This window comes from Furipterus horrens, unplaced genomic scaffold (assembly GCF_987537825.1).
Source record: "Furipterus horrens unplaced genomic scaffold, mFurHor1.1.pri manual_scaffold_5, whole genome shotgun sequence".
Lineage (NCBI taxonomy): Eukaryota > Metazoa > Chordata > Mammalia > Chiroptera > Furipteridae > Furipterus > Furipterus horrens.
The window spans coordinates 81,337,948-81,350,038 of record NW_028327175.1 but is presented as its reverse complement, the minus strand read 5'-3'; positions in this window follow the sequence as shown (position 1 = coordinate 81,350,038).

Genomic DNA, 12,091 nt, shown 5'->3' with positions numbered 1-12,091 from the left:
ACCAAAGACACAGGAATGAAAACGTCAGGCCACGAACTGCTGACCCCGCCAGCAAAGTTATTTTCTCTAAGCACAATTTTTGCATCATAGCAGTTTCTTACCACGCTGCCAAGAAAGTCGGGTGATTGGGTGTTGAACATACACCAAGTGCGGGAACAGCAGTGTCCAAGAAAAAGTCCTTGCTCTTCTGGAACTTATATTTTAGTTACAAAAAACAGATAATAAGCCAGGAAACAAACAATACTATTTTAGAAAACAACACATGTTATGAAGAAAATAAAACATAGTAAGGAACAGAGTGATGGCAGGTGACTAGAATTGGGGGCATGGAATTGTCAAGTAGTATTTGAACAGAGACCTCAATGAACTTATTGGGGCTTCTTCCCAAAGAAACAGGAATGGCAAGGCCAGAGTTTCCCAGTGGTGGTACTGAGACAATTTTAGGTGATTTGTGGACCAACTTTGAAAAATGTGAATAGTTGTGTATGTTTTGTGTTATCTTTTTACGGTAAGGTATACTACTTCTCTTTTTGAGATAGTGATGACAAAATCTTCATAAAGTTATTTAAACAAAAACAAGGATTTAAACCTAGTAAGTAAGTAATGGTGCATATTGTCAGCAGCCGTCCGTCTCGAGAGACGATGGTGTAGCTTCTTAAGAGTCTATCTGCACCGCCGAGAATGGCTGTGCAGTCCAACTCGGGAGTGACACGGTATCTGTCTCCTCCCGTGTTAAATCGACATCTTGCGATGACGCTGGAGTGTCCTCTCCAGTGAAGCTGAAGCTACAGAGCCTGGGCAGGGTAATATGGAGGGTCTGCTGTTGCCCATGCAGCAGACCCCCCCTCTCTTCGCAGCTGAAGGGTCCAAGGGAAAGACGGAGTCAATACAGCTTGGCTTCAGGTGCGCCGCAGGAGTTGCCGGTGTTGACTACAACGTCAAACCGCCTTAGGGACTCCGGCTCCGGATTTTCTGTCGGGGTTTACTCCCTTAGCCTTTCCCCTGAAGAGGTATGCCGCAAAGGCAGCAGAGGTTTTTTGGAGTCAGAGTTTTCCTTCTCTGATGTGCCCTGACTGGAAGATCGAACCAGCGACACTTAGCTCGCAGGCCGACGCTCAATCCACTGACCCAAACCAGCCAGGGCTTGTGAGACAAGTACTATTATCCTAATTGGACAATTGAGAAAGCACAAAAACATTAAATAACTTTTTTAAGGTCAAACAGCTAATAAGTAGAAAAATAGGATTTAAACACGAAGCCCCTGGTCCAGAGCCACCATACTAACCATTATCTGTCAGAGGCAATTTAGAGACAGAAGGCCAGCACAGAGATTCACTTACTAGAACCTGGTACAAGGTGAAGGTGAAGTCTTGGGAATAAGGTGCAAATTTATATCTAAGAATCAGAGCCTAAGTCCAGTGATGCACCATCATTAAAGACAAATTAACACTGTATTGCAGCATGTTAGGCTACACTTCCAAAAGTTTCACCTGACCCATGTTAAGAACTGATCCAAGAGACTTGGACAAGGCTAATTAGGCATTGATGAAGGTAAGGCTGCAGTGACTGAGAACCATAGGTCTTAAATCATAAAGGTAATAAAATGCTTGGCCCAAAATTCCTCTTCAGGGATTACCAATTAGTGGTGTAACTTTCAAAGAGACAGAATCTAAACTTAAAATAGTCAGCCATCATCATGATTAAAAGCAAACTAGAAGTTTTCTCATCAAAGTCAATAAGAAGACAAAAATAATTATAATCATCATCCTTAATTAACATTGTTTTGGAAGTCTTACTTGAAGCAATTAGGCAAGAAAACAAAATAACCAAAAGAAAAAGAAAAAAGATGTGTGCATATAAGAAAGGGGGAAGGAAATTCACCACATTAACAAACGATATTATATACTGGATCTGAGTGAAGGCTCAAGTCATCCGAGGCTACCTAGTCTCAACATCTCGTTTGTGACTTTGACCCCACATTTGCAGCGTCTGAGATGATTTCTAGTTGAAGTAATCATGCATGTCCTGTGACAACTGGGAGAGATCTCTGGTCTCCACCCCAACCTAAATAAAAAGAACATGCTGCGTATTCAGTCTCTAATCTAAATGAAATGTGACAAGATCTGAAAAGGTAATCTGTCATTTAAGTAGCTCATTCTACCAAACAATGCTCACTAAAACCAATTTATTCTTTACCATATCACCCAAGAGAAGTTTCCCTGTTTTACTGTTTATCTTTAATCACAGTTTAAATACCTAAATGTGGAAACATGGAGCTATTTATTAGTCACAATTCTAGTTAAATATTATCATATTCCTGACTTTTATTCTAGTAATAGTTCTAAAATTAGATTGCTTAATAACAATAATGAATGTGTCTTTCTTCTAAATACAGTTTAGTAATCTTAGACTGATAGCAAGCTAAATTAAGAGCTGCCGTGCATTGTAAATTTGGAAGCTATCCCCAAGAAATCATACCGAACAAACCTAATCTTTCTTCCTCAGGATGGGATATTCCTTCCTCTTGACCCAGACCTTCCTTTTCCAGGATGCCGATTTGCACGGATAGCAGCCAATTTCACTGCCCTGAACGGGCCAACAGAGGACTGTGGGGGAAGTGAACGGCCCTCTTTCCACAGAGCATCCTGTACATCAAACTATTGTACTCCAGTGTTTGTGTATGTGTGTGTGTGTCTGTGTTTGGGGTGGGACTTGGGGCATTGCCTGAGTTGAGAGAAAGCTTCTTTCATGCAACTACCTGCAGGCCACCAGCTGGAACAGCAGACAGAAGCAAAACATTGAACTTATGTCAGATCAAGAGAAGGAAAGAAAATGTTGGCAACCAGCTGGTTAAAAGAAAGGAAAAAACAAACACTTTTCATGGACTGTGGAAAGAAAAATACATTTAAAACTCACGAATGATTGAAATGGAAGGGTAACAGTGAATTATTTTCAAAGAAACCACATTTCTGTTTTTTATGATGTATCAAGGTATATATGTTTGCAAATAGAAGTATATTCCAACCCTCCCAGGTGTGAAAGGAATGCATAAAGCAGGCTTGAAGCATCTTCACAAAACAAAATTTCTGTCAACATGAGACTCTTAATCCAATGCTCCCTGCTGAACTTGGCACAGAATCACTCCATGAGATCTGGCAACTAGCCTGATGCTGAGAGAGGAAAGGGCTGAACCTAGGAGAGGTCAGGTTCTGCATTATTATTCAACTTGGAAGGTGAGCTTCCACCTCTGTGGGAAACTTCATACAGACATAACTTTTTATACTTAACACAGCAGCAAGAGGCTAAGGAAGCATCACCAAACTTGGAGACTGGGGATTTGAATTTGAGGCTAAGCTCTGCCATTTAGTGGCCCTTCTATGCTTTGGACCAGTTATGCCATCTTCCTTCCTATATAGCATGTGACAACTATCCTCAGTCTACCTCAGTGGCTTTGTGAGGATTGCATGCTAGGAAGTACACAAAAGTAATCTGCAAACATAAGTGCATTATATAAACCCCAAATGCTATCATTATTGCTATTGTTGTTGTTGTTGTTATTTTTATTACTAATTCACTAACTTTTAAGTTTCTCTTCCTATATTTCCCACACTAAATATATGGGAGTTTATAGTGTACAGTGAACATTCAATTAACCTTAGTAATGGGCTAATATAAAAGTATTTGGGACATGTTTAGAATCTAGTCCTGGAGCTTTCAACAGACAAAGATGTGAACATGGCCACATCATGGAAATCTATAAAATGAGAAGGCAGAATTAGAGGATCTCTGGGGTCTCTTCCATTTGAAATATTCTATGGTTCCTATCTCCTCTTTGTCCATACCACCACCACCATGTGAAACCTGTCTTTGGTGCCATTGTCACTTTACTTCTGCCCTCATACCTCTCCATATTTTGTCGTGGAACCATGCTTTCTTCTTCACTTTTCTTCCCAGTGTCTAGCCCAAGGCTTAGATATTAATCAAAGGATACATTTACTCCAAGGTACATGGATCAACACAATGTTACAACTATTAAATCCTCTTCTGCAATGAAAACCCTCCCCTTTGTTTTTTTAGGGAGGGTTGTCAGAGGATACAGAAGTAGTGCAGAGATTTTGGAAGTGGTCTGGAATATTGGAAGATACTATTAAACATTTTATATAAATGTGTTTAATACTCTATGCCTTCCTGATGTTATGATGTCCTAGGAAGAATATTGGGTTCCATTTTGGCTCAGCCATTTCAGCTGGGTAAATCTAAACAAGTCAAACAGCTCATTCATCCAACTCACATTTCTTAACTAATATATGCCATACAGGAATTTAGGCAATAAAGATACAATGATAAACACAATCGGATATCGTTTTCTACCTCAGGAAGCTTATAGTCGAAAGGCATTACAGTCTTTAATCAAGAATCATATAAACAGGTATAAGTTTATAACTATGATAGTGCTACAAAGAAGAGAAGCATGGTGCTAAGGCAGTGAATGATATAGGAAACCGACTTGGTCATAGGGGATGAAGAAAGCCATATCTAAACATGTAGTGATACACCCGACATCTAAAGAGAAAGTAGGAGCTATCCGGGCAAAGAATACACAGGGTGGTGGGAAGAGCATTTCAGTCAGAAAGAAAAGGAAGGGCAAAAATCCTGTTGAAATTTATGTAAATGAACTAAAAGAACGTCTGTGTGATTGGGGTACAGGGCATGGGGAACATGATGTGAACTGAGGTTGGGAGACAGATCATGCTGGCTTTGTGGATCATGTTAAGGATGTGGCCTATACCTGAAGAGCAGAAGAAAGTCATTCAAGTGCTATAAGATGGTGGTAGCATAATCACATTTGCATTTTGAAAAGATCTTTTGGCTGCTGCAGAGAATAAATTCAAGGTCAAAAGCATATTGCTGGAGACCAGCTGGGAGGGTAGCTCAGACCACATCTGTGATGATAGAGATGCAGGCCTTTGTGCCTCACAGTGCAGGGTACCTCTGTGTGATTTTGAATGGGTTGAATCTTAGGCACTTTTCTAAAATTCCTCACCCAAGGATATATTTATTAATTTTACTTATTTATTTATTTTTGGAGAGAGAGAAAGAGGAACATCAATATGAAAGAGAAACATCAATCGGTTGCCTCCCATATGCACATGGGCCAGGGATTGAACCTGCAACCCAGGTATGTGCCCTGACTGGGAATCCCGCAACCTTTTGGTGTACAGGACCACACTTCATCCAACTGACCACCTGGCCAGGGCCTAGGCAATTCTGACATCCTAACTGAGATGTCAAATGGGCAACTGGATATAAAAGTACAGCTGAGAAAAATAATTGGGCTAATAATAAAATATTGAGCTAGAGCTTATAAATACACTCTGAGACCTAACTGGGAATGAGGTTATCTAACAAGACAATGGGGAAGAAGAATAAACAATCTGTTTATTTATCTCTTCAGCTGCAAAACAGGAATTGTAGCAGTTTGTTTCATAGAATTTTTGTAGCTGAGATGTAGTAAGCAGTCAATTAAAATTCAAATTATATTATTGTATTAAAAAATTAGCCAGTTACAAAGGAATTTACAACATGATCCGGTTTTTTATTTGTAGAAGTATTTTAAATTATAAAAAATAGACTAGGGCTTTACTTTCCATTTACTAATGAATATTGTCAGGTGATCAGATTAAATTGAACAATGTAAATTTCTTCTTTGTATATATGCTTCAATAATTTCTAACTTGTCTGCAATGAACATGCATTTTTTTCTATGGTGAGGAATTAAATGTTTTACTGTTTCAATTATCTGAAAGTACTTTTCCAAGCCTAGAGCCAAACAGGATGAAATCAGCTGAAAGAACAGGCTGTGAAAGTGGCCCGGGTCTAGCACACATTGCCTGACGTCTCTGTTGGAGGCTAGTTTCGGTTTCCAGGTCTCTGAAACAGAGACAGAGAGGTGAACTCTTGGGAACTGGACCAAATGACTGTTTTGGTTTAAGCTGACCTGGCTGGGTTTCCATGGCACCTATGGCCTGAGAACCACCACCTTTGCCAAACCCTTTGTCTATAATTCTCCACAAAGAATCACCGCAGCACGGAGGTCCTCAGAGTCCTGGAAAATCCATGCCCAATTCCCACGCACATGCACAGTTTCTTGAGCAATGGCTAAGATCCTTGATTCACTCTTTTCTTACCAATGACCTGGAAGCTTGTGATAGCCATGTGCATACTAACATGTTCAGGGTGAGTGTGCTGTCGGGAACTGTTTGGGTTTCCCTGGCCTTTGGAATAAGTCAGGAAGGACTGGCCATGATGCTGTGACAAGGGTCCATGAGTCTTACAGATGTGATGACAGGAGCTCAATTGTGGAGTCAGGAAACCTAGATCCTGGCCCTAACCCTGCACATATAATCTGTGTGATCCTAACCAAGTACCTTAACTTCTTAGTTTTTTGTTTTTTGTTTTTGTTTTTAATCTATAAAATGAAAACCATTCCCTATAAAGCTCTCGGGCAATATATAGGCTAAACCCATATGTTGACCAGTAAAGGACTTATAAAACATATGCAGGCTGACAATGAACACCCTACTAAAACTACTACCTCCCACACCACCTCACACTCACCCCCCACTACCACGCCCTAACATATTCCATTGCTCTACTTTTTTCCATAATAGTTATAACTATAAAAAAAGTATATTCATCTTTGCCCATCTATTTTCTAATTCCCCCATCTAAGAGGAGGGGCTGACCTTTTCTGTCTTGTTCAATGCTGTATCCTCATGTCTAGAATAGACTTTCATACACAGTAGTACTCAAAAATGTTGAATGAATAAATTTGAATGGCAAGGTGTCCTTTCTTGGTGATATGAGTCTTCAAATTTGCTAGAATAAAGAGTACAGAGGATTCTGACTAGAGTGTCAGCAAAGGGGTTTAGGATGGATATTGTCCCACCATACTCCTTTAAACATTAAGCCTGAGTGCATTGAAAGAAGAGATGCACATAGTATATACAAAGGTGTGGAATCAGAAGGTTTTATCTTGATTCACCCACTTACTAAACTTACAAAAATATCTGTCAACCTCAGCATCTACATCTCTAAAATAGAGGTAGCAATAGTACTTATAGCAATGGAGTGAAACCTAAATAATTTCAGGTGTCAGTGGCAGGGTGGGGGTGGGGGGTGGTAACTAATAGAAAAGCATTATCCAAGTGTGAGTTACTGCTCTACACAGAACCCAGGACATTCTCCATTGTCAAAATGAGAAGATGTCGCCAATATAAAAATACATGTTAGCTTTGACTTACAGACCAATGAACAGGCACCAACAATAAGTGGACTGCACTGTATTCTAGCCCTGAAGAAACTAAGACTTTGCAAGTCTTGTTGGTATTTCCAAGGAGACTCCCCCGAACCCCCAATACATACATCTTTCTTAAAAGTGTTGAACACTTATTGGTATCTGTTTTCAAGATAATCTTTTTTTCATCCTCACCCAAGGACATGTTTTCATTGATTTTAGAGTGGGGAAGGGAGCAAGAGAAAAAGAGAGAGAGAGAGAGAGAAACATTGATGTGAGAGACATCGATAGGTTGCTTCTTGTACTTACTCCCAACCAGGGATTGAAGCCACAACCCAGGCATGTACCCTGACTGGGAATTGAACCAGCTCCAACCAACTAAGCCATAGGGCCGGGGTCAAAATATGACTTCTGTCTGGAAAAAGTCCAACCATTGTTAATATAACGAAAATGGTTTGCATGACATCTATGCAACCTGGCAGCCAAGGAGAGTGGGCTGGAATGCACATGCGTGAACAATGACAACTTCACTGTATCAGTCCGTGGGGGTGGTAGATGCTGTTGAGCGAGCATGTGTACTGTATCGCCATTGCATTCAAAATGACTGAGTGAGTAGTGCAATGAATCTGCATCAAATTTTGCATTAAGTTTGAACATTCCTCCATGGAAACTCTTCGGATGATTCAGAAGGCCACAGCTATGGACAACTGCTTATTTGCAGCTTCCTCATGACAATGTGACTGCTCATGCATCACGTCTTGTGCAGAATGTTTTGGAGGACATTGAATCACCCTGGTGACTCAGTCCCTCTACAGCTGAGATTTGGCACCCTGCAATTTCTGGCTTTTCCCAAAACTAAAATCGCCTTTGAAAAGGAAGATATTTTAGATCATTGATCAGATTTAGGCAAATACGACGAGGCAGCTGATGGTGATTGAAGAACTGTGTGACCTACTTTGAGGCATCATTGTCCTATGTGCAACATTTCTTGCATATTGTATCTTCTTCAATAAATGTCTCTGTTTTTCATATTACATGACTGGATACCTTCAGGACAGACCACCTTGTATTCTTTAAAAAATGAGCTGGGATACTTTGTTTTCTTCCATAAGTTTGCAAACATTCTTCATGTGTCTGAACTTGGCAAATGATTAATTTAATGTGAAATTATTGGGATTTTATTTCCATAATTAAATACTATAATGCAAGGGGTTGTAGATGATGATGTGTTTCCTGAACATGACCGTCAACTGATGAACAATACTTCATGGAACTATGTAACTGAGCCACAACTGGCTGTCAACAGGGTTTAGCAAAGATCTTGTCCACTAGAACCAGCCATTGGCCATTATGGGATAACTATATTATAAAAGAAGTATTTCAAAGAAAAAGGAGTTGATCTACTATCCTATACATATCTGAAATATTAAACTTCAATCTTCAGAAAGAATTAGGAAAGTAGACATTTGTGACTAGACCAATTATTAAATAAGATTTCTTAAAAACATGATCTATATGGGGTGTCTTAGTTTCTATTTTTGTTTATCTAGATCAAAGAACTCACTAAAAGTAATCTTTTGAAAAACTTGAAAAAAGTCCTTTGTATATTTGGTCTAAAACATATGTAGTTGAAAGCCCTTGACTTTTGGCCTTTGTTTTTTTCTCTCTTTTTCAAGGGAGCTTCAAAGTCAGAAGCTGGTGACTTTGGCAGAGCTCAGCTTTGAAGAGTGGGGAGGAGGGAAGTCAATTAAAAACAGGTCACAGGATGTAACATTTCAACTAAAATGGCTGCTGATTTTATGTATTGGAAGCTTTGAGCGATCAGCCCCAACTTCTTAATTGCAGTAACCTAATTAGCAGAAGATCATAACATCTTATCTTTCAACAAAAGTTTTGACTTGCAGTGATTTCCATCCCCCCTCCCATTTTCTGACAAGCATGATTATTGGTATAAGAGATCAAAGTAGCTACTTACAGGATAAGTCAGATTATACTCTTTAAACTGGCAGCAGTGGGTATGCCGTGGCCAACCTCCTGCCACACCACCCCTGCTGTACTTGTAAATGACCCTCCCAGGCTGCATGAAAGGCACGCATGTCAGGGGAACACAGATCAGGGGGCATTCAGATGCGAAATATTTCTTTGGAGACAGTCATTCAACATAATTATAGGAAAAAATAGAATTTGTTTTATCTGCTGAAAACTATCATATCAAGAAAAAATCAAGAAAGCCCTCCTCCTTCTCACCCAGCTGATGGCTGTTCTGTTACCATGTGCTCTATTTAGATGTGATTCAGGGCCATTGAACCTGAACCTGCTGCCCTTCGCTCTCTGACAACGGTCTAACTATTAGTCATGTGGGGCTCGGTGTGGTTAGTCTCACAAGCGTTTTTCCTTTGCTCTGTGCCTAGAATCGCAGGGACTGCTTCTCCCAGGTGACGTTCAGGACCACCGTAGGCAATCTGCGTTTCAGCCTGTCCAAAGTTTCACACAGGCTACTTCCTGCCCAGTCCCTCCTTCTTAGCAGCAGGTGGGCTCCGAGGAGCGACAGACAGCCCCACTGCATGTGGCTAACGGGCGCCACTCAGACAGACTGCGCCGCGGTGCCCGTGGGGCACTGTGCGGGGTTCCCACTCTGGCAGGCAGTGCCTCTGTGATCAGGCAAGCTGCTGAGAACATCCCTGCAGGGAGGGAAGGAGGGCCTGGGCTGGCTGTGGGAGTTCTGCCCTCACAACACAGCTTCCACCCAGATGTGCATCTCTTCCCCAGGGCCCTGGGACCTCACACTGTTAACGCCTCTCCGCTGCTGCGGACCATCGGAGCTCTGCTCCAGGAAGTGGAGACGTCCTGTGTCTCTTCCACAGTTGGTCACTACCCCTTCCTCCAGACTCGCTCAGAATGGAATAAGAACCAATTTCCTACATTTAGGAACGAAGTTGTTAATCTGCTTGAACTCTGCGTACACTTCCTGACTTCTGTGAATTTATCAGAACCCTTTACGTTAAAAATTAGTAGTCTCATTTTCTCTGATGGGAGTTCTCGGAATGACCATGGCAAGAGGTTATGAGGTCGGTAAATGCTACCTGAGGCCCCTGGTCACGTGCCTGGTGAGCCAGCTGGTGGGGGTTACTGCCTACCGCTGACAGGAGAACGAGATAAGCAATTGCCCACTTCAAGTACACACTGCACAGAGACAAGCAAGGAAATCCGTGGATGTGCCTTGCAGGAAATGAAGATAAAGTCCGAGGCTTCCTCATAAGCGGCAGCCAATCTCTATAACTAAAATACAATCTGCAATCAAAGTTAGAGGCATTTTCAAATTCAGCCATTTTCATTACCGTGTCATATGTCCTGAAGGCTAGTTCATGGGGGGCCTCAAGACAACCATGTTTATTTTTCTTTAAATCACACTGTAACCAATTATGAAGGCCATAAAAGTGCATGGAAAAATGTTCACAAAGTTATATTACATGGAAATATATATATAAAAAGTCTGGCCATAAGATAATTACAAGTATGTAAAATCATGTCAGTGATCTGTTTATATTATTGGTTTTGCTATAAAGCAATATTATCATTGTTTCTCTTCACAATGTTATCATTTTGCTTGTTGGTTCTGTCAGTGGTGTTTTAAGTGTCAGTGTGTTTATTTCTCAGTGTTAAATTCAGAACACATTGGTCTGTTGGCCCCAGATCGGCTCCATTGCATGGATAGGGCGAAACTGAGAAAAAGAGCCAGCCAGTCCTCAGTCCTTGTGAAGTGATTCAAGGCTTCGGTCACACATGCTCTGTCTCTAAAGAAGTCTCACAGCGGATGTGGGGACTTGTCATTGGGCATACTGGGAAGTGGCCATGGCAACAGCACACAGAATCCTCCAGGCCTCCTACTTACTGTCACACAGCTCCACTACAGGAGAAGCCAGGGAGGGGACAGGGTCTTTCCCAGCTTCTAGCAGCCACACACATAAGCTCACCTGGCTGCCAGAACAGTATGAAGATTGGAAGGAAGGATGTAATCCTTACACACATCAGGAGTTTGATAAAAGCAGGCCAGCTGAGTAACTGATTGCCCAGTTGCTAAAGAGAAGGATAGGGGCTGGCCATACTCTTGGATAGGGCAAGTAGGATAGCTGTCCTGTACCCTGCTCTTGGTGGGGGGCCCCATGGTGCTCTGTACCAAACCTTTGTTTTATTTTAAATAGATAAGATACATACATACCCTTCATATATAAAAGGGTAGGCCTCAGTTGTACAGACTTGCTGTGGGTAGAATTGACTAAACTTATATACTCCAACAAATGGGAAATGGAATAAATAAATAAGGATACCTTTTACATTTAAAACAAATGATTAAAAAACAAACTACCAACAAAACCCAACCTGAGGAAATATAACACTTTACTTAGAAGCATTTTATAATAGTGATAGCGTCTGCATCTGTGGATTCACTGGCAGAAATCGCTTAAAATTCCTGACTGAGAAGCAGAATCAGTGAGTTGTGTGGGTTATAGAAGATTGGGTCTGTTTTAGAAAACTGTTTCCTAAACTCTAACTAATTTTTATAACATTTCTTTTCTGTCCTGTCTTTGAACTTCTAGACAATCTACCACTTCACACTCTTGCTTTTGAGCTAATCCATATCATCAGCAAATGGATATGTAAATTTCAAATTTAGCGAGAATTTTGAGATCATTTAGATTTCTGGCCAACAGTGAAGGAAACTGAAGCTCAGAAAGATTAAGTGACCAGCCTGCCACAAGCCACAGCACTTGTTGGCAGATCACAGATTGGGTC